Source organism: Emys orbicularis, chromosome 7 (assembly GCF_028017835.1).
Source record: "Emys orbicularis isolate rEmyOrb1 chromosome 7, rEmyOrb1.hap1, whole genome shotgun sequence".
Taxonomy (NCBI): domain Eukaryota; kingdom Metazoa; phylum Chordata; order Testudines; family Emydidae; genus Emys; species Emys orbicularis.
In genome coordinates this window covers 8,768,418-8,795,288 of record NC_088689.1, presented here as the reverse complement: position 1 = coordinate 8,795,288, position 26,871 = coordinate 8,768,418, and the positions used below count along the sequence as shown (strand labels likewise).

Here is a 26,871-nt window from a genome sequence, read left to right as displayed (position 1 = left end):
ACATCTGTGTGTGCCAATGGGTTTGAGAATATGTTTTGCAGAAGTGGGACAGGGAATAACCTAAAAATAAGGTTACAAGCAGTTTCAAGTGACCTTAGGACTCACCTTGAGGAAAGTACTTTATATGATAATCAGTCCAGCCAAATACAAATGACAAAGATGTCCATTGTTAGAAATTGTATAGCCTGTATCATTGTGTCTGTGCCAGAGGAAACAAAGAATGTAACATAAAAAATACACTTTCACTTTAATTAATATAAAATTTATTCTATGTTAAAATAGTACATTTTTATATGGAGTTTTTGTACAATTCAGACATGTGCTTCCAGAAGACTGACACTGTCTCACTCAATAGTGGAGGGCTACCTTAGTTTGGGAAACTTCAAAATCATTTAAACTTTCAATTGTTTACAGTCTCTCATGGGATCTAATCAGTCTCCATAACTGACTTGGGATGGGGTGGGGCACAGAAAAAGGATGAATTGTTTATATCGCCTTCCCTTCTCATCCCCTTAAAGCCAAATCAGTCAAAAAGTACTAGGTGAATGAGAGCAACATTTAATCCATCTTTAAATTATTCAATACCTGTAATCACAAATGATCTCACTATATTACAGCAGGAGTGGCCCCACAGTTAATGGGTAGCAACATCCATTGCATGCCACTGGTCCCATCTCCACTGTTTTAATTTGCTCATAATCTTCTTAAATAAATTCCTTTGGAGATGATTTTTTTCTATGCTTTGTGTCAGTCCCGCCAGAGAATCTGTTGGAAAGGTTAAAAAGCATGGCCATTTTTGAGTTTTGTGTATGTAAAAATAAATTTTAAGACCCTTGTTTCCCATATGTTCCATGTGCCTAACTTAACAGCAGTGGTACTAATTGCGTTCAGACTGGTTTGACAGATCACAATGAAATCTAAAGCACAAACTGGGTCTGAAAGAAACTGGGTTACTAGTTCTGTGCACTGGAAGTTTTGTAATGCAAACAAATGCTGATCAGAAATACCAAAATACGAAGTCAAAAGTAGCTATGCAAACACTGAGGGAACTCTGAAGTCGTCGTCATTATCATGTTACCATTACGTCTCTGGTGTTTAGGGCAGAAACGAAGCTCCTCCACTCCTGTCTGTTTCTGGCAAGTCTTTCAATGGTTCCCCACCTGTGCCCAGGTTAAGCATTATCAAAAGTTAAAATATCCCAGATTTCCAAAAAGGCTTAACCAAAGTTTGAAATTCCTGTACAGTAACTCCTCGCTTTACACTGTAGTTTGGTTCCTGAAAAATACTACTTTAAGCGAAACAATGTTAAGCGAATCCAATTTCCCCATAAGAATGAATGTAAATTGGGGGGGAGGAGGAGGACTTGGTTCCAGGGAAATTGTTTTTTGCCAGACAAAAGATATTATATACATATACTGTATAAGTTTTAAATAATTTTAAATAAACAATTTAATACTGGACTCCCTAACGAGGATTGTGAAGCTTGGCTGAGGCAGGGGTGTAGTGGGGTCGGGGCACGGAGGCTTGCCCCACTTTGCCCGCCTGGCGCTCCTGCCAGGGAATGGGGTCATGACGCAGGGGCTTGCCCTGCTCCACCAGCCTGGCGTTCCAGCCGGGGAGCAGGGTTGGGGCATGGGAGCTTGCCCTGTTCCACCCGCTCGGTGCTCCTGCTGGGGAGCAGGGTCGGGAGCTGGCCCACTCCCTGGCTGGAATGCCGGGCGGGTGAAGTTGGGTAAGCCCCTGCACCTTGACCCGCTCCCCAGCGGGAGTGCCGGGTGGGCGGAATGGGGCAAGCCAAACAACCTTGTAACGGAAAATTGCACGACTTTAAACGAGTATGTTCTCTAATGGATCAGCAACCTAATAATGAAACAGTGTAACTGGGACGACTTTAAGTGAGGAGTTACTGTAATTACTTACAAGGTGGTGGCGTTGCCTTAGGTTTGAGTTCTTTATTTCTCAACCTCAATCTTACACTAATGCTTTTTTTTAAAAAAATAGCATGCAGTATAATGTGAAAACATAGTGGTATAGTATGTATTTCACTGCAAGAGTTAAAACCTGCAAAGAAGTGGCAAAAATTCAGTGGCACCATCAAGATGGTTATGTCTTACTGAGTAATCATGTAATATCATCACTAGGGCCCTACCAAATTCACAGCAATGACAAACGCATCATGGACCGTGAAATCTGGTCTCCCTTCGTGAAATCTGTTCTTTTTGTGCGCTTTTACCCTATAACATACAGATTTCACAGGGGAGACCAGCATTTCTCAAATTGGGGGTCCTGATGCAAAAGGGAGTTGCAGGGGTCACAAGATTACTTTAGGGGGGTGATGACTCACAGTATTGCCACACTCACTTCTGCGCTGCCTTCAGAGCTGGGCGGCCGGCAGCTGTTAGCTGGGCGCCTAGTTCTAAAGGCAGCGCCCCGCCAGCAGCAGTGCAGAAGTAAGGGTGACAATACCATACCATGCCATCTTTACTTCTGTGCTGTTGCTGGCAGCAGCTCTGCCTTGAGAGCTCGGCTCCCAGCTAGCAGCTGCCGCTCTCCAGCTGCCCAGCTCTGAAGGCAGCACCACTGCCAGCAGCTGCACAGAAGTAAGGATAGCAGTACAGCAACCCACTCTACAATAACCTTGCGACCCCCCCCCCCCCCCCACACACACACACACAAACTCCTTTTTTGGTCAGGACCCCTACAATTACAACACCGTGAAATTTCAGATTTAAATAACTGAAATCATAAAATTTATTATTTTTAAAATCCTATGACTGTGAAATTGACCAAAATGGACTGTGAATTTGGTAGGGTCCTTATCATCTATAGTTTTCCTACCCCCTTCCTTCTTTAGCGTGAAATTTTTCCCTATGCAGAGAATCCATCCAAGGCCTATGCACCACTTAAATGACACATATCTCCCATGGCATATAAAGAAATAAAAGAATCTTGTTCAAATTACTGGCTGGTCCATATGTTAAAATTTGACACACACATTAAAATGAAGTTTAGACACTGACTGAAACTATGTTTAAGAACAGCTCCTTTTAACGGATTACATCATAGTTAGTCATGAGGTCACAGAAGTCATGGATTCCGGGACCTTCATGACTTCTGCAGCAGCTGGCCTGGGGGCCACCTGAGCAGCTCAGGCAGCCCCTGGGCCAGCCACACCAGCTGCTGCTGGGGCAGTCTCAGGCCACTCTGCTCCCCTCCCCCAGTTGCAGCAGGCGTTTGGGTGTGGGTTGGGGGCTCTGGGTGGCACTTATCTCGGGGGGCTCCCTGGAAGTGGTGACATGTCTCTCCCTCTGCTCCTAGCAGATGGCTCCACGCGCAGGCACCGCCCCTGCAGCTCCCATTGGCTGCGGTTTCTGGCCAATGGGGGCTGTGGACCTGGTGCTCAGGGCATAGGCAGTGTGCGGAGCCATCTGGCCGTGCCTCTGCCGGGGGGGGGAGGGGCACGAGGAGCACCCGCGGAACCCCCCAAGCCACCCCCACCCCGAGCACCTGCAGCACCTCTGTGCCCCCACCCAAGATTTAGTCAGGGGTATATAGTACAAGTCATGGGCCATGAATTTTTGTTTACTGCCCGTGACCTGTCCCTGACTTTTACTAAAAATACCTATGACTAAAACGTAGCCTTAATCATAGCTAGGTCTTTTTGCTTCTAGCTCCAGGATTCATGGAAAATACTCAATCAGACCCCATATTTATGAATACATACATTACAGAATACCTCGCACATTCAATTAATTGTTTAGAAAGTATGCCAATCTTTAATATCCATCTACAAATATCTCTTTGCTTCAAAGTAGCAAATTCTATGGTTACAAGTGTGCATATCTTGTATTGTATATAGTAAGAGAATGGGCTAAATTGATCCAGAGTAACTCCACTGAAGCCTAGTGGATGATTTTGGTCAAACATGTCTTGTCAATGAAAAACCTGACACCTTAAAACAGTCCTTCTCTTCTATGTAGTCTTTCCTCACTGTTATAATGTCGTTGTATGCTATTGGTATATCATGCTTTATATACATTAATGAAATACAATTTCCAGCTGTTTAGTAAGATAATTAACTTAAATAAAAAAAAAAAAACCTCCTAGCAAATAGCCTTATTGATCTTTTGAGGAAAGATGCTATGTAAATAAAGTACACGGGATTGGATATAGGGCTAGCTCTTACTTTCATCAGCTGTTCTTTTCTTCATTGCTGAAATCTTGTATTTCACATAAACACATATCTTATCTTCTTTCATTCCATAATTATAATCTCTCAAGTAGATAAACAAATTACAACATCCTAATCCAAATGATTTATTTAACCTAGACACAGTCTTGAAGTAGTATGTTGAATTTATTAGGAAGCCACCTTGCAAAGACCCTATAAACTATGACCACATTGGATAAAGGCTCAGTTTACTTTTGGATCATCTTTGTTCTGAGAATTTTTACAGTGGGAAGAGAAAGACTCATGCTTTATTCATTTTATTTGGAATACTATAGGTCTTAAACTGCTGTTGAACATTTATCTGGCAGCCTCACTCAGAGAGCCCAAAAGAAGTCATACTCCAGGGTGAAGCGCCTAGAAAGTTCAAACTTGGCAGAAAGGTTAATTATTTGTGTCTATGTACTAACCATGTCACACTCATCACTAATACTGACCAAGTGTGATATGGTGAATTACTAGCTAAAATCTCCTGCATCAAAGCTGTAGCAATACTGAAGGAGCCTTCACCCATGTCAGTTTGGAGCTTATGGAAGAATTGATCCTGGGTGGGGCTGGGGAAGATAAATACACCCAAATAGAGTAATACAATTCATTTCAGGCAACTATTTCTTATAGTCTATTTTAATTACGGACATTCCATCTTAATAAAATACAAAATTGTTTATGGACCACAGCCTGGCTAATTAGTGAATAACTACATTCAACACTAAGTAAATCCCCTAAAGATTAAGAGAATAAACCTGAAATGTCAGATACACCTTGTCATATGAATTTTAGAATATAATTTTAAATAAGACAAAGACACCCAGCTAACTACAGGACATTATTATAATACATAGTCTCTGTGAATATATGACAGCACAATGGCACACTAACTGCTCCAAAGTAACCATTATGGTCTTGCATATCTATGTGATAAACCTCCCCACGTAGTAAATGATTAGAGCTGTTGTGCCCAGGCAACCATTATCGTCTACAATAGGAAGTCTCAAACATTTTTATAGGATGGACTACATCTTGGAGAGATGGTCTAGAAGACTTCTTTTTACTTTCTAAAACTATTTTTCTGCCATAAGCAACTGAACACCCAGCCTCCAGTAACTACATCAACCACTTATATAGAAAATACAGCATCATGTAACCAGCAAGCTGTCTACTAACAAGTGTTTTGTGGACCACATTTGGGGAACTGCTGATCTACAGCGTTAAACAATCCCCTTTTAGAAGAAATATCTTTTTAAAAAACCCCAAAAGACTGATGGCTTCTTCAGACTAATTATCAGCTACCTGCCAAATGTGGTGCACTCCTGAAGTCTCTAAATACGCACTTTAATGACAGTTTGTATTTGCTTCTAAATATGCACTTTGCATTACATGGCTTCTAGAGCACATAGACACATTATGGTACAGAAAGCAAATGTTTTCACCCCTCAGCTCACAGAGAGCGGAGAAGCAATTGCTACTTATCCAATTTGACCCTCAGTTACAAGTAATCAAGTCAAATGGAAACTCTGCGCACATGGAAAGATGACACGGGGAGGGGAACAAAAATAGAACCTTTGTAGTTTGTTTTAAAGCCTATGAAAGAATAGTTCAGTTTCTGTTCACATTATAAACCCCCAAAAGATATTCAAAGAACTATAATAAAATACTGAGGGGCTGAAAAACTGGAAAAAAGAACTAGAGAATTCAGGGTTAAGCATGCAATTACAATTGCCCCAGTGAGAGCAGATATTGTAACTGATCTTTTCCCACATCAGGGGACCTGAGAACAGGTCAGATTGTTCAGCATCTTAACTACAATATTGGCTGTGGACAAAACAACAAAAGCGGAGAAACAGCTTCAGCGCTTATTCTGAATTTCTATTATTTCTATCAGTTTAAGACAAATGCAATATTATTTTAACAGTTGTTGTACATGTATTTAAGAAGAAATGATCAAAGAGACCCTAATATAGAACATAATTTTAAACCATTAAAAGCTACTGGAAAATATACTCTGGGTTTTAAGTGTCAATCCACAACTCTGTTGCAGAGAATTTTTAAACCATCACCACGAATGTATAGCCTCCATTTATGTACAGCCTTATAGAGCTCTTCTCCTGCGGAGTCAGCAAGACTAAAAGTTAAAAGGCAGTGATGAACTATAAAATTTGCATATGTATCATACATAACTTTCTCAAAGTTTCTCAAAGTGTTTGCAGCTGTTGTTTTCATCTACAGAACAGTGATATGGAACACTTAACATTTTACAAATTGTGCAAGAGCCAAGATCAATGAGACACACAAAGCCTTAAATGCAAAAACATTTACAACCAAGTATTTGAAAATCAGTTCCATCTACTTGGCAAACCTGGAGGGATTCATGCTCTCTCTGAAAGAACTGATAGTGTCATTAACACCTGAAGCATAATACAGAATGCTAATCCCTGCTTTAATGTAGTGAGGTCATTAGTAGCTGCAGGAAAAACAGAAATTTTGTTTGGGATGGTAAAAGGCCTTTAAATTCCTTTAAAATTATTTATTTTTGTAATTTTAAAGCTTGTACATATGTAAATGGATTTGGGACCTCAAACAGTCTATTTTATTTATTTTGTAAACATCTATCACCATAGCAGTGAGGCACTTGTTTACAGAGTCAAAGAAAGAACATTAAATTCAATAAAACAAGGACAACCAAACAAAACACTAAAATGTTACACCAAATAAATTTGTCTTGCACTGCACCCTGAAGACTGTTAGACCTCAGGTCCAGTGAGCCAAAGGGAACATGAGATAATTGGACCATGAGAGGAGAAATTCATCTGTTAACGAACTGGGAATGCAGTCTGCCCTGGAGCTAAACATCTTGCATTTGTTGTTCAGGTTGGTAGCAAAGTCTATTTCTGGATTGCTCCACTGATAGAAGATCTGGAGGAGGATGTCCTGATTGACCACTCATGGTGGTCTATAAAATTCCTGCTGAGGGAATCTGCAATGGTGTCCCCCTCACTTCTGGAAAATGGAAAGCTCTCAGAGCAACTTTGTTTCTTATGCATAGGTTCCACAGAGGGATAGCCTCCCGATACAGCTGAGTTGATCTTGCATTCCCCTGCTTGTGGAGATAAAACTTGGCAATGGTATTGTCTGTAAGGACTTGCACAACCTGGTTCTTGATGGGAGACAAACAGCTCACAGGCCTGATGAATTGCATGGAACTCAAACATGTTTATGTGCAGTGAGACATCCTGGGGTGACCACAGAGCTTGCGCAGGAAGTCAGCCCAGGTGGACTATCCAGACTTTGGCAGACACATCTGTAACCAGAGTCATAGTTTGGCTCTGAAGATAGAAAAGGGACACTATGCACATGTTGTGAGGGTTCAGCCACCAGTTCAGAGGCTGAAGCACTCATGCAGGTACACAAACCAGCATACCCAGAGGATGCCTGGTCAGACAATAGACCAAACAAAGTCAGCCCTATAAACACCGAAGGTGAAGATTGGCATGTGGAATTATTTACCCACACGAGGCCATGTGGCCCGACAGCTAGGTACAGGAACACACTGTTGTCATTGGGTTGGACTTCAGGCCTTCGGATAGAGTGACTATGAACTGAAACCTGTCCATCAGAAAATAAGCCATTGTGGTTATGGGGTCAAGGTTTACTCCTGTGAATGTTATACGCTGCGTCTGCTGTAACTTTGTTTTGTCTAAATTCAGTTTCAGGCCTAGATGAGAGAACAGCCGTCTGATAATGAAGATACTGCTGTAAACTTCATAGATTCCATAAGGCCAGAAGAGACTATAATGATCATCTAGTCTGATCGCTGATATAGCAGAAGCCATAGAACTTCCCCAAAATAATTCCTAGAGCAGATCTTTTAGAAAAACATCCAACCTCCATTTAAAAGTTGTCAGTGATGGAGAATTCACCACAGCCCTTGCTAAGGCTAAGTTGTTCCAATAGTTTCTCTCTCTGACGGTTACAAATTTACCCCTTATTTCCAGTGTAAATTCGTCTAGCCTGAACTTCCAGCCACTGGACATTGCTATACCTTTCTCTGCTAGACCAAAGAGCCTATCATTAAATATTTGTTCTTCATTATAGACTGTAACTGATTCACCCCTTAGTCGTCTCTGTCAAGCAAAATAGATTGAGCTCCTTGAGTCTATCATTGTAAAGCATGTTTTGTAATCCTTTAATTATTCTTGTGGCTCTTCACTTTATCAACATCCTTCTTAAATTGTTGATACCAGAACTGGCTAAAGTATTTCAGCAGCAGTCACACCAGTGCCAAATACAGAGGGAAAATAACCTCTACACTCCTGCTCAAGATTCCCCTGCTTATGCATCCAAGGATTGCATTTGCCCTTTTGGCCACAGCATCGGCCTGGGAGCTCATTTTCAGTGATTATCCACCACTACCCCCAGATCTTTTTCAGAGTCACTGCTTCCCAAGATTGAGTCCATCACAAGTATGGCCTACATTCTTTGTTCCTAGAGGTATACATTTATGAGTTTTAATATGGCTACTGTTTGCTTGAACTCCGCTCACCAAGTTTGCTCTGAATCAGTGACCTGTCCTCTTCATTACTTAAACACTCCTCCAGTTTGTGTGTCTGCAAACTTTCAGTGATGATTTTATGTTTTCTTCCAAGTTATTAGTAAACATGTTAAATAGGAGAAGGCCAAGAACCAATCCCTGCAGGACCACACTAGAAACACCCGCCACCCAATGATGATTCCCCATTTACAGTTACATCATGAGACCTGTCAGATAGCCAACTTTTAATCCATTTAACGAGTGTCACGTTAATTTAATAATTGTTCTACTTTTTAAATCAAAATGCTATGTGGTAGCAAGTCAAACGCCTTACAGAAGTTTAAGTATATTACATCAACACTATCACCTTTATCAACCAAACATATAAACTCATCAAAAAAAGATTGGGTTCCCACATTAGCCAATCATCCAGGCAAGGAAAAATTTGGACACGTGGGCAGCGCAGGTAGGCCACTACTATCGCCAAGCATTTTGTAAAGACCCTTGGGGCTGATAGACCAAAGGGGAGCACTGTGTATGGTTAGTAGATATCTCCTGCCATAAAGCAACAGTACTTCTTGTGGCAAGGATGTATTGTCATGTGGAAGCATGCATCTTGCAAATTAAGGGCAGCATACCAATCTTCGCTCTTCAGGGAAGGGATAATGGAAACGAGGGTAACCATCTTGAACTGCTAGATCAAGTTCAACTTCCTGAGGTCTAAAAATTGGACATAGGCCACCAGACTTTTTGGAAATTTGGAAGTAACAGAAGTAGAATCCTTTCCCTCTGTGATGCCAGGAACCTCTTCTATCACTCCCAATTCCAGAAAATATTGTACTTCTATAAGCAACATGGTCTCGTGAGGTGGGTCCCCAAAGAGGGACAGGTAAGGTGGGTTGGAGAAGGGAGAGAGGTGTACTGGATAACATGACCCCTCCTTTATAGTGCTGAGCACCCACTTGTCTGATGTTATTTCATTCCAAACACTGTAAAAGAGCAATAGGGGTCTTCCAAAAGCTGGGATAAGGAGTGAGATTAGTATGCTGATCTCAAGGAGGCATTCAAAATGACTACTCAGAGGCTGTCAATGTTTGGTGAGAAGGGCCTGATTTAAGATTAAGCTATCTTGCAACGTCAAGAAGGTCTATATCGTCTTAGTAGAGTCCTGGAATTTCTGATGAACATGTGATCTGTAGGAGGGCTGAGGTCTAAAATGCTTCCCCTCTTTGAGCTTAGGATGTAAACCCCAAGAGATCTCAAAGTTGCCCGGGAGTCTTTCAGGGCATACATCGCATGGTCAGTCTTTTGAAAGAACAACTTAGACTCCTCAAGCGGCAAGTCCTTGATTGTATTTTGCTAATGCCTGCAGCTAAGAAGAATGTCTCATGGCAATGACAGTGGCCATGGACCATGAAGCCAAATCAGTTGTGTTTGACAAAAGGTGCCTTTTGCAGACAAGAGTAATAAGCTGTTCCTTATCCGCCTCTGGCAGTTTGTCTGCAAACTTGGCTGTAAAATTAGCAGCCCTGTATTTGGAAAGGAGAGCTTGATAGTTAGCCACATTCATTTGCAGAGTATCTATGAGGTAAGCTTTCCTGCCATACATATCCAGTCTCTTCAGCTCTGTGTCTTTAGGAGTGGCTCTGGGATGCGATAGGTGGGAGCGGTCATTGGCAGCCATGGCCACCAATGAGTTGAGGACATGTGAAAAAATAATGTAAATTCTATTGAGCAACTTGGTAGCATCTGTGTGATCTCTTAGCTGTATATGGTATAGAGGCTGGAGTCTGCCAACAGGGTTCTTGCCAGCTCCAGCAGGGCATTATTAATAGGAAGGGCAACCCTTCCTAGCGTGGAGGTTTGTAAAATATTGAGGCAGTTGTGCAGATTTTCTTGAATGAGCTCCACCTGTATTCCTAAAGAAGTGGCAACTCCTCTCACTAGATCTTCCGCAGGTGGACTCGGATAACAGCCTCATGTGGAGAGAAAGAATTATGTGGACAGACATCCAGGGGTTCCTCCAGTATCTCACCATCCTCAATAGGGTCCAAACCCATGGGAAAGGAAACATTCAGCGGAGCTTGATAAGAGGTTTCTTGGCCTGGAGATTGGGGACCTTCCTTCTGATACGAGATTCTGATGGAGGTCTCAACTCTTTTGGAATGGGCCAAGACCAGTATGGCAAGAGGGATACTCTCCAGTTGAGTCCCCCACAATGTAGTGTACCATCTTGTGGCTTCTTTGTAGGAAGATCATTCAAAGTCCTTACAACCTGTGTCCCTGTCATGTCTATAAGTCGATCTGAAAAATCAGGATGGTGACATGTGCCCCCTCAAGTTCCAAGTCTGAAGAGGAAAGTTAGAATGCCTCAGGAAACAGAGGGGCTGTTCCTGTATGTGAGGGTTTTGATGGGGAGCCACCCTCGGGTATGTATATAGTATAGGACAAGGAGATCTGAAGGCCAATGAGGTAATCACTACTCTCAGCGTTGAAGCCAACTGCACTGACAACACTGAAGACTTCATGGTGCTGATCACACTGGCAGAGCGGACCGTGCCTGATGAGTCGGGTATGGGGAAAACACTGGCAGTGCCAAAAGTGTCAGCATCGAGGGTGTTGGGTGCGTCAACTGTACTGACAACACCAGCATCAACTGTCCTGACTACATCAAGGATGTTGATGGTGCCGAAGACTTTCTACCAGTCAATATTGGAGCTGGATGCAGCAGTAATGGAGAACCTGGTAAATGGAGACACAAGATCCCTTGCAGACAAGAAGACTCAAGGAGATGAAGGCACTGAGAAATGCAAGTACTGTACTATCAGTGCATGCAGCTCCAGTGGAGCTAGTAGTGCTGACAATGCCAAGATGATCTGGATTGGCTGTACAGATGAAGAAGGGCCTGGTAAAGATAAAGGCACCAGACTCAACAGCCTCCGAGGAGCCAGAGTCAACAGTGCTGCCTCTGACACAGCCAGTACATGTTTGTGTTTACAATGCTTTGAACTGGTACCAGAGGAATTACTGGAAGGCTGGCTTGGTGAAAACAGAGATTTTGAATGTTTATCAGCATTGGAAAGCTTTAGGGTGTTTTAAGGAGGTCAACTGTGAGGAGGAAGAGCAATGCTTTTCTTCCGGCTTGTACTTCGAGTTGTAGGCAGCTGGAGGGGTATTTTTGTTGGTTTGGAATCAGTCACCTTCTGTCACCTCACGTTCAGGATCCAGTTCTGATGTGGGATACAAGGTTTCCTTTATTAGGTGAACTTTTAGATGGCAGGCCCTCTGCTTTTTTGTTCTAGTAGGAAAGGATGTACAAATTGTATATTTGTCCCTCACGTGTCCCTAGGTAGTTTAAGGGCTGTTTTGCCTGTCCATGACAATGGTAACCACCCTGAACATAGCACACTGCTTGAAACTTTTTTTTTTTTTTAAATAGTAAATCCCTAGATATCTACACAGAACACTAAACTAATTAACTAAAACACTAAACAACTATCTAAACTAGATATAAAGTTTTTCAGAAAACATTGGCTAACTGAAGCAAATAGCTATGGGAAGCTCTGACTCTCACCACAGGTGGTGAGAAGGAAGAGATGGAGGTGGTGGAGATGCCCATTTTATGACACTGGCTCAATGCACTAAGAGAGCAGAGGCACACGTGCCACCTGGTAATACTGCTGGCAGAAGTCTCCTAGTCAATTGTACTTGGCACTCATACACCTGAAGTGGAGTGTATACATGCACAATCACTCGTAGGAGAACTTGGGATTGGGAATAGACTTGATTAAGCACTAAATAGCCAGCAATTTGTGTAGCTGCACCAGTGTTAACGCTGAAGTATAAACAAGGGCAAGATGAGATTTACACCAATTGAGCCAATCAGAGTTTACTTCAAATACAGTGCAACTGAGCTGATCAGCACAACCCCTGCACATTCTTTTCTATATTGAGTGTCAGCACTGATGCAGCAACAACGATTGCTGGCCACTAATTGTGGAAATGAGGCTATTCTGGAATGTAGACAAGGCATACATGATCATACTCAAGTGTTTCTGAAATACGTAATAGGTTAGTGTCTTTTTTCCTTTAAAAAATTAAAAAAAAAAAGTTACGTCAGCCTTAAGATCATACGTTGCAACAACACCAGAGCCTCCATATCACCCCACACGATTGATATATTATTCTACTGCAAAAAGTGAATAAATACACCACTGGAATACTGAAACAAAGCTAGAGAAAGAGTCTGTAAACCAATGCTGCAGAAAACCAAGAACTGAGAGGCATCCAGCTGTAAGTGACTTAATCTACTGAACAATGCTTATAAAAATGACATCATTTTAGGCTCACAGGCCAAGATATTTAACTAAAACAAATATTTAAGCTAATTCCACTTTTAGTAAAGTTAAACACAAACTTTTCTCCACACACAGCTATTGGCCAGTAGTAAAAACACAAATCCTCATTTTATGAAAATTGCATAACTGTTACTGATAAACCTGTTTTGACAAAAGGAAACACAAAAAGCTGTATGTTTGTAAAACTGCCTTTCTAAATATCAACATTTGCTAAGGAGGTCATCGCTAGTAGCGACATGCCAATAGGTATGGAGGGAAAAAGCCTAAGAATACAGACTAATAGCCTATTTAATGGAAAGCTTTAAAACTTATGACAATACCTTGGAAAAAAGTCATTTTTTAAACAATTATTTTTCATTCACCACATTCTGTCAATTATAAGACTGAATAAGCGAGACTGGGTTATAGGTTGAAAAAACAATCCCCAGTCCAATATCATAGCACTGTGCTATTGCATATTAAGCTGCAGTTTCTTTTCTACTGATACAGATTTGTTCTGTAAGTACTGTAATCAAACATAAAATAATTGCTTCCCAGACAGTAAAACCACTAAGCAATTTTTAAATCAAAATATAGTGTGGTGGTAATACACGTGGGTCCATTTTTCACCCAATTTAGATAATTATCATAATGTTAGTTAAACAGGATACACATTTAAAATGTAAATATTTTCTCCAAAGGCCAAAATTAAGCAATCAGCCATGTTACCAAGTTAACGAGTTCCAGCCTAGAGCTCTGAATCAGCATTTTCTACATACATTGCACTGTTATTTAGAAATGGTTGGAAACAATGTTCAGTATGTAAACAAGGAATTGCTGCAACTAAGTTATCCTTTATATTTGCTTATTAAGAGTTTCTCTTCATGGTTTCATAATTACATGAATAAGAGAACACACATCTGTGTTACTAACCTTGAACAAGCCACTAGTATTTACCTGAGAAAGCATCAACAATTTTCTATTTGATGAAAATCCAGAACTTTTCCCCACTATAACAAGCACAGCTCACGTCTGCATAATTCCATCTTGAAATAACAGCCTAGTTTTTCTGACCCCCAAGTCAATGAGAAGCTTTACATTAATGTCATCCTCCTCCTTTTGCCTAGCATGAAACTGCTTTATCTCATAGACCAGGAATCTGACAGTGAACGTGATATGGAAGTTTATCTGCTGCCAGAAAACTGTTTCCACGATAGGGTTTTGGAAAGAGGAGGGGAAAAAACACTCTTCAACACTCTCCAGATGCTAGAAAGAAGAGTAATATCAATGTTTGATTAATTTAAAACCATGAGACGTGCCTCCAAAAGGTAAGGGAGAAAAGTAAGAACACCCTTACAGTTTAGTGAAAAAGCACCGACAGACACAAATTCATCTTCTATATTATAATCCCTACAATCACAAAGAGAACATACCGGAAATGAATGGGGATGTATAAATCTGATAGTTCTTTGCCTAAAAGGTAGCCTGCCTTTGCAGAAGCACTCCCTGATTTCCAAGAATTTAAAGGAAGGCACCCCATTCTTCTATCACTCTTCTGGTTCAGTAAGTCCCAACATGAAGCAGCTCATAGAAGATTCCAGGACAATACATTTGGACCATTTCATCTTAGCAATCTCCTCCTCCTCCCCCCTTCCTGTTTTCTCAGAGGGGATACATCTTGTTTTTGAACAGACGCTTTGGCTATAATGCAGAACAAGTGGACACTGGCCATATTAAAAATGGAATACCCTATTGAGTTCTCAAACCTGGACCTGTTGTTCCCTGAACCTTTCAGTCTGACATTCCTTGAAGGAAGGACAATTGCTAGAAGAGTCCCACTCTCTCTTGTAGTAGGAATTTGGAATCAGGGTGGGAATCAAACTGGTGGGTTCTTTAAAAAGTGACCCATCCTGCCTCTAAAGTGGTTCCTTCAATTAGTAATAAAAACATTAAAGTGTCTCCTCTGAAGCTTTTCTGATGTGTTGTCTAATTAAAGGCTTCCTCCTTTCTACATAAAATTGGGGTATTGAGGATGCAAAATATACATTTTCCAATTTTTCACATTCCTAATAGAGTAAAATCAGTTTACACATTAGTCAGTGTTGTATTTTAAAAAAGGGGGCATTTCTTATTTATTGCACATAATGGAGAAATGATTAAATGCATTCTTAACAATGCCTATACTGCTTTTGTTTTTTTGTTTCTACGGTGTATGTGAATGTCATTCTTGCACAATATACACCCCAAATTATATTTCAGTTGTGTCTGCAACCCAATATTTAACTACTATTTACATTTACATCTGGGCAGAGCTCCAATCCTTTGACATAGTTTGTTATAGTAAATAGTACAGTTCAACACATTAGCACAATCAGCACAGAAAACTGGGTGGATGGACGAGAGATATAAAATCATTTCCATGCACACCACAGGAAACGGCTGTGATCGTTCTAGCAAATATGGGCTACGTTACAGAATAATTTCTTCAGCTGAACAGGAAACTAATATAATAAGTGAAAATACTGGTCTCTCCTTTTCCATAGAAGATCTCACCACAAAAACAGTTTGTCCTTACAGCTTTGTAACAATTCCATCTTTTCAAACTACAAAGAAGAAATTGTATGAACACAGGATGTAACTATCTGTAATGGCATTTCAGAGTAACGACCCAGAACGGAAGATTTATACTCTATCCTCTTGACCAAAAGGTAGCAGTACAAAAAGGGTTTTGTCTTTCTCTGAATCCATCTTCCTGTTCACCACCTAAGTTCCTAAGATGAGTCTTTTATTACATCAACATATTTAAAAAAATTCCTCCTCTCTTTTAAAGGGCCAATTCATTATCAGACTAAGTCACACAGTCTCCCACACTGCCAGTTTTACTGGTGGAAAAGACTCCCAAAATAACCAGTGTGGACAACATGGGAGATTTCTGCAACATTACCTAGATCTGGAAACTCTCTTGCGCTATCTACATTAAAGAGCAATTTGTATCAGAATTTTTTTTTTTAAGTCTGCGCCTGTTTGCTTCAACAATCACATGTCCCTCAAGAGGTCAATTGGAAATTGAAGTGCCCATACGGTTAGAGCTTTGGGATAGAGTATGCTGAAATGACTGGGGATTCTAGGGAAGTCGACACTAGTTACAGGGCCTAGGTAGTTGAACCATGGAGTCTCAGCTCTCATAAGAGGGTGTTTGAAAGAAAATCTGCACCCTGAGACTGTGCATTAAAAACCCCAAACCAGAGGCAGTGCCTGGACTCTGCACAGATGTAAAGCACAGGGTCCAGTGTGTTGGGATCCAAACAGAGCGGCCTGGTATGTGTCCAAAAGGAGGAGCTCCACTGAAGCTATGACAGCCATCTTTGGAAGGAAGGCATGTCCATTGTCTCAATGCCGATACCACCACAACTACTTTTCTGTTATGATCTTCAAGGTGGAGAAAAATACTAACGGCAGGGTACAACCAAAAAAACCTCAGAAACTCATGAGTACACCAATCTATTAGCACATATAGAAAGTATTCAGCCTAGAGGAACTTTCTGGCATTGGTGAACTGTGAAAATACTTAGGCAATTGTTCTTGCCAACTCCATTTTCATCTTTTCCTTCACAAGAGATTCATGTAGCAATTTTAAATCTATAATTGGGAGCATTTATTAAGCTCCAAGGTGTGCTTGATTATATACAAGGTACATTATGAGACTCACCACTCTAAAAGTTTATAATCTAATAAAAGTAATCACTTTGACATAACTGGGATAATAAACTAGAGTAGACTCCTGAGACTTTTGGACAAAGGGCCCACTGACACTGCTTCAAAGGTAGTTTAAGGCTGTTGAATTTTTTTTCTACAGTCCATAGAAAGGAGAATCAGGAAAGAAAGCGTGTAGGAAAGATATTGCAGTTTGTGGGATGTGAATAGTCAGACATTGAATTCTATTGAATTGGGTTGAGAAACTATGGATAATACTCTGTTTAGTCCCAATTCTTGACAATTTCTTCTGAAGTCATGTAATAAATCTGGACAACACAGGCCCAAATGATCTTCCAGGTTATCACTCTGCTATGCAATTTGCCCACTGCCTGTTCCAAACAGAACAGAACAAAAGGTTGACTCAATCTGCTCTCCCACCACATTTGAAATTAGAGGAGATATTCTGGACTGGGCTTATTGAATGAACTGGAGAAATCCCCTTGCCTTTTTTGGGGGGTGTGCATTGCCAGTTTTGCCTCCCAAGTGAACTCTGCTCTTACATTTTATGGTAACAGGACCATCTGGTCCATGCCTTCAGAGACCCTCAGTGGGTTTAGATTCCAGACTCGCTTTTATTAAGTTTCCTCAGATGCTGAAACATCATTTACTTCTTGTGAGGCACTGAATGAATACCCTGAAAAGTCTATGAGCCCATAGCATTAAAGAAAATAAATATTAGAAAAAAGGTTAAACAACAAAATGAGATGGCACAAATATGCATAGAATTCTTGGGCTCCCTAACCTATCATATCAGAATAAATAAAGAAAATACCATGTTCACTTTTCACCCTCAGGCTATCAGAGACCTTGTCTATCCTCTATCACTGCAGCATGTCAAAGGTTTCCCTCTAGTATCAAGTGACCTGCCATGTGTCTACCTCTGGCTATCCCAAACAATAAGGTATTCCCTACCCTTTCTCCTCTAATGTCAAGTTTAAACACCTTGTATGAACCTACTAGTTGTGGAGTTGCAGATAGTATTCTCTTTGGGAATACTGAGGTTTGCCCATCTAATTTGTTTTAGAAAGTAGATTAATCTCTACCCTGTTCCATTACAATACCTGCAGAACAGTTCTCATTTCATTTACCATTGTATGGAACACAGTTTCCCTACATTAATAAGTTGGGTGCCTGTAAGTTTTAAGCGCTCTTTTCAAACTTGCTTGAATATCAAATATTATAGCCTATCTTTGCTCATATTGTAATGGTCACCTTTCCTCCCAGAAGGTTACTATTAGTTTTTCCCCTTAAACTGTTAGAAGATATTCTTATCCGCTTTCCATTTACAGCCCCAAAGATATAATAAACTGAAAATATAAAGAATAAATGGTTATCAGCAATTCTAAGCAATGTAAAGTATGTAGTCTCTCACAGGCATTCCACAACGTAGCTTTGTGAAATTTCCCAAAAGAAACAAACAGTCTCTACACTACAGAAAAGAGAAACTGACTTAAATTTTCTAACCATGTCCATGAACCAGGGAGAAAGCCACAGTGAACTCCTTCACTTGATTACGGATACTATATCTACAGCAGACAGAAAAGAATTACTAATATTGAGCTATATTATGCAAAAAACGATTAATCACACAGGAGAGAGACTAACCCTACATTTTCTCCTTTTCAAACTTTTCAGCTGGACAGTGTTTTTTTAAATGGCTGGAAAAGGGAAAAGCTTGTAGTTTGGAGCCAGACACATGTTACTTATCAATGCTTCAATTGCAGGGCAAGTAGGAAAGGCCATGTCTGGTCTTCCTCTGCAATATGGGAAATCTCTTTAGAAGTCTTTTTGAGGGACTAGCATGGGAGGCAGAAGTGTCAGGAAAATAATATGACAGGGTTTTGCACCGTTAGGGACAGTCTCCTGGGGCAAAAAGCCTCTGGAGCAATACCTTTCCTCCACATTAGGCAAGGACACAGAAACCTCTCCACCAGCAATGGAAAAATTCAGATGAAGGGGTTGAGGTTCACTTGCATCTTTCTTTTCAGTGATGTAATAATTCCTTTATATGATCTCCTCCCAGCTTCTTATCTTACCGGGAGGCTGTGCAAGAGGTAATTTCCAGAGTGAATTGAAGGGAGTTAGTGCTGGGAATCAGAGGTCCTTAAATTCTAAGGAAAAGGACTTGCATTTCAGACAACCTCAGGCATCTCAGAAGGTTTGAATTTATCAAGAAAAGTGGAAAAGACAGCAGGAATTACTTCAAAACAGAGTCAATATACTTCTATTGCTTCCAGAAGTGGAAAAGCATATTATTGATAGTGGGTTTGACGCTTTCCCCACCTCTGGGGAAGATTTTCTCCTCTGACTTCTTAAGTCTACACAAGTGACTTACAAGGAAATCTTTGCGTAACCTCTAGCCTCGGTGAAGACACCCACCAAGAGATCAGGAGTCTGGGCATAGTCCATACATATAAGCCCCATAAGATTGTCTGCCTTTTCTTGTGGATTTCCTGTACGTTGGAGAAACTGTTCCAGAGAGAAACACCTTTTGATGGGGGGGGGGGGGGGGGGAGAATCAAAAGGCAGGAACAAAGTATTAATACTGCTACTCTCCACACTGTAGCAAGAACTGAGATCTAAGAGGTGGAAAGCAGGAAAATGGGGAAATTAGGCAGATGTCAAATCCTGTTTTAGCAATGGTATAGAAGCTTGTTAATTAAGGAGACTCTAAGCTCAAGATTACTAAATAATGAAGAGAAATAGTGGGGATTGGGAGTTCCCTACCACCCCCACCCCAAACATATGAAAAAAAACTTTGGTTTGATGTCACTTTAGCAGGAAAGAAACATACATCCTAAAACATAACTAATCCAAATACCCAACTCACTTCAGAAATACCAGTTGTACTGGAGTTGAAGGCTGATCACCAAAATAAATCTCATGGAAACCAATTACTCATGCTAGACAAAATTATTTATATGTAAATAAGGTTCTTTTACATACATACATGATGCTGCTGTTGTATGATCTGCATCAACAATCTGTATAGCTGAGATCTAGATACTTATCCAAAACTATTACATACAGCATGAAGCTCAACAATCATGCCTCTCTTATCATTACTAAGTCACAATTTCAGGTATTCTTACTGAAGGAGTTTTTGGTTTTTTAAAGAGCTTTCATCACTATTTGATTTCATTAAAAAGTACCAATAGTCATCCATCATCCAAGAACATTTTTTAATAATTAAAATTATGAGTTTTACAATCTCTCCATGAACTGGCATGGTACTCCCATAGGAGACAAAGCTTAGGAAGGACAGGTAAGTCATTGCATACAGATTTGCATTCTATGCACAGAAGCATATGATAAGCTGCCCAGAGGAGCTTACATTCTCAATTAAACATAACATAGCAAGTGATGGCAGGAAAGAGTTGGGGATGGGGAGGACAAATCACAGCAAATTAAAAATGTTGTGTCACATGAGTTTCTTTTGGTTTAAGGAAGGTGAACAAAATCAGGCCCAAGAGCACTGGAGCTGAGGTTAGCAAAAGAATGGTAACTAAAAGCAGAGAGTTTGGGAAAGTAGGGGGAATTTTGAGAACGAAGACATGTGGCAACCAAAAGCGGGCTGTTCAAGGCACAAGTGACTGAGTAACAAAGCAAGAGTAGTGGGCCAAGAGTACGGCTGTAGATAGGCCCTACAGCAAGATATATTCTAAAGTAATTGGTTTACCAGCACATTAGGCATCAGGACATAAGACAGATAATGAAGTGTTTTGGCTTATTTCAACTAGGACAGTGATATCCAACCTTTTTACACCCAAGATCACTTTTTGAATCTAAGGGCAACCCAGGATCTACCCTGCCCCTTCCCCAAAGCCCTGCCCCACTCACCCTCCCCCCCCCAAATCTCTCAGTCACTCGCTCTCCCTCACTCACTTTCACCAGGCTGGGGCAGGGGGTTGGGGTTCGGGAGGGGGTGCGGGCTCTAGGCTGGGGTCGAGGGGTTCCAGTGTGGGAGGTGGCTCGGGGTGCAAGCTCTAGGAGGGAGTTTGGGTGCAAGAGGGGGCTACGGGCTGGGGAGGTGGGTTGGGGTGGAGGGGGTACAGGTTGCTGGGTCTGGAAGGGGATTCAGGGCCTGGAAGGGGATTCAGGGCTGGGGTTGGGGTACAGGAGGGGATACGGGGTGCTGGGTCTGGAAGGGGATTCAGGGCTGGGGGTTCAGGATAGGTACAGGGTGCTGGCTCCAGGAGGGGGCTCAGGGATGGGGGTTGGAGTGTGGCCTCGCACCGGGCAGCACTTATCTCCAGCGGCTCCTGGTCGGCAGTGGGCGCAGTGAGGCTAAGGCAGGCTTCCTGCCTACCCCAGCCCCGCACCGCTCCTGGAAGGGGCCAACGCGTCCCAGCAGCCCCTGGTGGGTGGTTAGCAGGAGGTACGTGGCTCCGCGTGCTGCCCCTCTCTACAAGCACCGTCCCCGTAGCTCTCCCAGCCAATGGGAGCTGTGGGGGCAGTGCTTGAAGGCAGGAACAGTGTGCGGAGGGAGACACACACACACACACCCCCCACTGGGGCCGCGCTGGCTGCTTCTGGGAGCGGCATGGGGTTGGGGTAGGCAGGGAGTCTGCCTTAGCAGCAGCCACACTGTGCCGCCGGAGATCGCGATCGACTGGGAGATCCTCTAGGATCAACCAGTCAATCACGATTGACTGGTTGGTGACCACTGATCTAGGGCATCTAAAATTAGAAGCACCTTCAGTGGAAACAAGGTTTTAGGGAAAGGAAGAGTCACTATCCACTACACTGCTAGAGTATTTGCTGCCTACTGGCCTGAAGATGAAAACCCATGACATACCACCTCCCTAGATGTACCCACAGGGCAACTTTCCAGGAGGCAGCAAATCAGGCTATGAGGGGATGAAGGTATGAATGACAACAGCCCCTTGTATCTAAAACACAGGCAACTGCTCAGGTTCCGCTGCCTAAAGACTCTCTTGGAAAATAACATAAGATGAATACAATGGATTGCAGAATTTAACACATTGTAAAGCTGACTATAGTAATTATTTCAATTTAGCAAAGTGACACATCATGGTCAAAACACTTACTAAGTGTTCTCTGGCACTTAAGCTCTATGACTTATATTACCCACTTATAAAAATAGGATAATACTTTCTTATTAAGTGTGGTGTTGTGAGGTTTAATTATTGTTTATATAGCACAGTGAGAGCCTCAAATATAAAAAGGTGCCATAAGAGTATTATATGGTATGTTTAGATCATCTAGTCCATCCTCAGACAATGCAAGATTGCTTCCTACCATAGTATTTTATTATATAACAAGAGAATATGAGTGTGTTCGATAGGCAGAGGCATAAAATGTATCACATTGTCACTTTAAAGCAATTTTAATAATTTTTCAGGTGTTTAAAATAAATCTCCATCATTTTTAGCCAATACTGTCAAGACCATCATTATATTAAACTGCCTCCAAGAATACATTGCTATAGAATTTAAAACATTTAATTACCTGGGATGTTTTTCACAATTCTCCTTGCTCTATTAATGTAGTTAACCTGTAAAGTGAAACAAAAAGATCATCGTCTCCTGAGAGGGTTTCTGTATTGTTGGAACTGTGTTGTGTTACCTTTCAGCATACTTACTTCTAAACATGTATCTAAAAACAGCAAGTCTATCAAAAGGTTTCTTGAACTCTTCAAAATATTTACATAAAACACACTATGAAATTTGAGAAGATGTATGTAGATTTAGAAGAATGAATGAACAATATATTATACATAGAACCCTGCACGGATACAAAATCCGTATCCGCATCCAATCCGCAATCCGTAAACATGGTCCGTGGATATCCGCATCCGCAGATACAGATATCCGCAGATTTGCAAGGCTCTAATTATACTGCATCAGTCATGGAAAAGGGGAACCCTTAAAATGGGGGAAGTTGATACATATCCAGTCAGGAATGTGTTAGTACATGAATCCTGCCATTTTGCCAAATTCTCACAATTCTGAATCCAAAATTCAATAAAAATATTAGATACTTAAAAGTATCACTACCATTTTAAGTAAGTATGATCCATACTCTTCTTTCAGCACAACAAAAAAGAAGTAGCCCTGCTGCCTCTGAGATGTAGCTGAGTGAGCAGACCATAATTTGGGTGGGGAGCAAGAGAAAGAGGAACATTTCTCTTTGAAATCTGTCCACTTCGTAAGTACTGTACTAGTGTCAAAGTTCATAAAGAAACTTCTGCCTCTTTTCAACACAGCCCTTCAAGGCAGCCAGGATGCTATTAAGTTCCCCTTTGCCTCCAATTAACCTTTTCATGTGAAAGTGAAATGCCTAAATAAAATATATGAAAAAAGTACCCCCAAAAAATCCCTGTTTCTCTATCATCTTTGTTCTCTCTGGCATGAACTATTTTCCACAGTAAAAATCTCTTCTTCTGTATGCAACACATAGGGGGCAAAAAAAACAAAGAGTACTTCTACCATTTTCCCAACAAATCAAAACCATTCTTCACATTCTGAAGTCATGCCATATATAACAGATTGCAGTGGAGATGGGGGGCGGAGGGTGGGTGTGGAGAGGAGGGGGAAGGAAAAGAAAAACAAACCAAAAACCCCACAAGACAGCAAGAGCACATCTATAGGACTCAAACTTAGCAATAAAGTCATAGATTCATAATATGAATGTAAGAGTTTACCATTATGAAACCAGTATGCTCTGTTTGTACAAAGCAATCCAGGCATATACATTTCCCATTAACCATGGAATTTTTATTCATAAGGCTGACACAGCCTATTCCAGCCATCACCAGTTCTTCCTTCTTACTGTTTCACAAATTGGCTCGAGTACTCTCAGAATATTTTTTTTTTAAATCTCTACAATGGTATGCTACACATATTTATTGCGTCACTGTTTTTCAACTGTATTAGACAGTCCTAACCCCACCATTACTACTTCTTGGTCAGTCCAGTGTTCTCTAATAATTTTAGTTGTATTAAGAGTTGGTCTTCCAGGAAAGCAAAATTTAAATATATAAAAAACCCATGTACACAGAGTCAGGTAAAGCTTACTATTAACATGTTATTCCAAGAACATAATATTTATTTTTAAAAAAGGACATGTGATTAAATAATTATGAAATTCAATTATTCAGTGTGTAATCAAATATGTTTTCCCCAATTATTCAGTTGGATAAAACCAATTCGTCGCTCTCAGTCACCTGCATACTTAATGACACAGCAAGATACTGAATAAATAAATGTGAAGTTTTTTTTTTTTGTAACATGTTTATATATTGGGACTGACAGCATATCTCATAGCAATAGTCATTTTAAAACTTCATCTATTCTCTTTCTACTTGTAAGACTGACAAGTGAGAGAAATTTAATGCTAAAAAGAGCAGTCTATATTATAGGAAATTGTATGAAAACTATCAGGTCACCGTCTATCCTAGGAGGGAGTAAAATTCACTCTTCTCTAATCCCTTCACATTGCCAAAGACATAACAGAGTGCTACTTCAATGTATAGTTACTCACCTGCTTCTAAATTCAGACCTCATTTACAGTGGGGGGACTTCATCAATTGTTGGCCAGCCATTGGTGTGGCTGCATCAGGGCAAACCCCCAGAGCAGACAGGCAAAGCCACTATAAGATGCAGTTTCTATTGATACAGCTTACTGTGGTTTCTATGTTTGTTCAATAAATATCTGTTTTGTATTTGGAATGAGGCAGAATGATGTATTCCTCTCATGCCAGGATAATGAAGTACTCTCGCTAGTCCATTAGTAACTGAGGATATAAAATACCTACTAGTGATAAACTTTTAAAAACATTTTTAAAATCAGGCCTGGATAACTTGTACCCAAGAGTCCTAAAAGAGTTTGAAGAGGAGATCTCTGGCCTATTGATGTTAAATTTTAATAAGTTTTAGAATACTAAGGAAATTCTAGAAGACTGGAAGATTCCTAATGTGGCAATCTTCATAAAAGGGCAAGCAGCATGATCTAAGTAACTATAGGCCAGTTAGCCTAGCATCAATCATGGACAAAATAATAGGAAAACTGATATGTGATTCAACTAATAAAGAATATAATTAATGCCAGTCAACATGGTTTTACAGAAAATAGGTCTCGTCAAATAAGCCTGATTTCATTCTTGGCTAACTGACAGATCTCAAAAAGTAGTAGTCAATAGGGAACCATCAGCATCAGCAAGTGTGGGTGTTTCTATTGGGATTCCACAGAGATCGGTACTAGGCTCAGTCCTATTCAACATTTTAATCAATGATCTGGAAGTAAATATAAAAATCACTGGTGGTAAAATTTGCACGTGACACAAAGTTTGACATAGTTGTAAATAATTATGAAGCCAGGACAGTCACCTAGAAATCAGGTTCACTTGGTAAGTGGGGTCCATTCCAACAAAATGTGTTTTAATATAGTCAAATAAAAAAATACACATCAAACTAAGAATGCAGGCCCTTCCTGCAGAATGGGGAGATTGTCTTGGAGAACAGTGACTCTGAAAAGAATTTAAGGATCACAGCAGACAAGCAACTGAATATGAGCTCTCAGTGCAATACTGTGGCAAAAAAGGCTAATATGAGCCTTGGATACATAGACAAGGAACTAGTGAGTAAGAGTAGGGAGATTTGGGAAAGGATTTTGAAAAACTGGAGAGGGTACAGGAAAGAGCCATAAAAATGATTCAAGGTCTGAAGAAATTGTGAGATAAGACCTAAGTTTAAGCAAATATCTTTAAATATTTTCATTTTCTCTTAAGAAAGCCACTGACTTTTGTCAGAATTATGATATTTTCTCCACATTCACTGGATCACCAGTGGACTTAACACCTAAACTTGGATGCACATTTAAATGTCAGCTGATTTGTGAAAGACACCATCCACATCAAAGTTGGGCAAGAAATGTCAGAGACTTTCATTCAAAACTCATACAGATCATTCTAATAGGAGTGGATTTAAGAATTCATTATTGAAAATTAGCACAGTGTGGAAATGAAAATAAGCCTGTAAGTGAATTTTTTTATGAAGTACTTCACTCAATGGCAAGAAAGCATTTGTTGGTCAAAGAGCCTGTTCCTCCTGATGAATAATATTTATGCAACAGAGGTTGCTATTCTAGTGACCTCTCCCATAAAAACTGGGCAAAGCAACACTGACTAGTTCTCTAGAGTTTCATTTAGCAACCATGATGAGTTGTCATGATGCCAGATATTCAGGGGCACAAGAGAAACATTCAGGGGGAGAGGAGAAATCCTACAGCCACTGGTATTTAATGGCTAATCAGTGTAAAGAGAGACATTACCTCTGGTTTGATTCCTGACATTGGGTTACAAAATCAAAGATAAAACCTGTAGATATTACAGAATTCTGAGTTTCAAAGTAATGAGCTAAAAACTAATTTCTTCTTTTTTACAAACAAAAACATCAAAGGATTGTGCAATTGAGAAGAACCCTTGAGGAAACAATTGGAAATTTTTACAACGTGGTATTTCCTTATACCACTGACCACAGAAATGCAAACAACTGCACCAAGGAGAGATTTCTTCATTGGAAACAACTGACAACAACCCAACAAGGTTCCATCCTCTTCCACTCCTAGCCCCTCAACATACAGAATGTATGATAAAATAGGATACAGAAGTGTTTTACCATCAAGGCCACAAGATTTCCTTAAACAAATCAGCAACTGATAGACTTACAAACTCACAAAAACACCCCATCACCATACCCTGGGGTTTTTAAGAAGGAGGAAAGTAGCTAGAACTTGCCTATGTTTAATTACTGGAGAAGTTAATCTAATAGTTTTGCAACATTTATTTTTGCATTACAATTTCTCCTTGGTTGTTGGTTTATCCTCAAGATGGGAAATTCTGTAATAGAATCACTGAATGAAAAATAGATTGTTACTGAAATAAGTATAAAAAGTGGTACCCACCATTAGTACAGTCTCACTTGCATTATTTTTTAATATTAATTTTATTTATTTAGGCTCTCCTAATTTTTCTTTTTTAGTTTGCAGCAAATTTTGTG

The 26,871-nt window shown here is 40.5% G+C and overlaps 1 protein-coding gene across 7 annotated transcripts in view; it reads right to left on the bottom strand.

Moving 5' to 3' along the window:
- ADD3 (adducin 3) overlaps positions 1-26,871 on the bottom strand; it is a 173,293-nt gene that overhangs the window by 84,657 nt on the left and 61,765 nt on the right. For 5 of the 7 annotated variants that reach the window (XM_065408681.1, XM_065408680.1, XM_065408685.1 and 2 more), the window contains exon 2: positions 22,322-22,367. The gene's annotated coding sequence lies outside the window, so the exon portion shown is untranslated. Of the gene's footprint in view, positions 1-105; positions 171-14,050; positions 14,091-22,321; positions 22,368-26,871 lie in introns of those variants that run through there. The other 2 variants (XM_065408684.1, XM_065408683.1) reach the window with 2 other exon arrangements.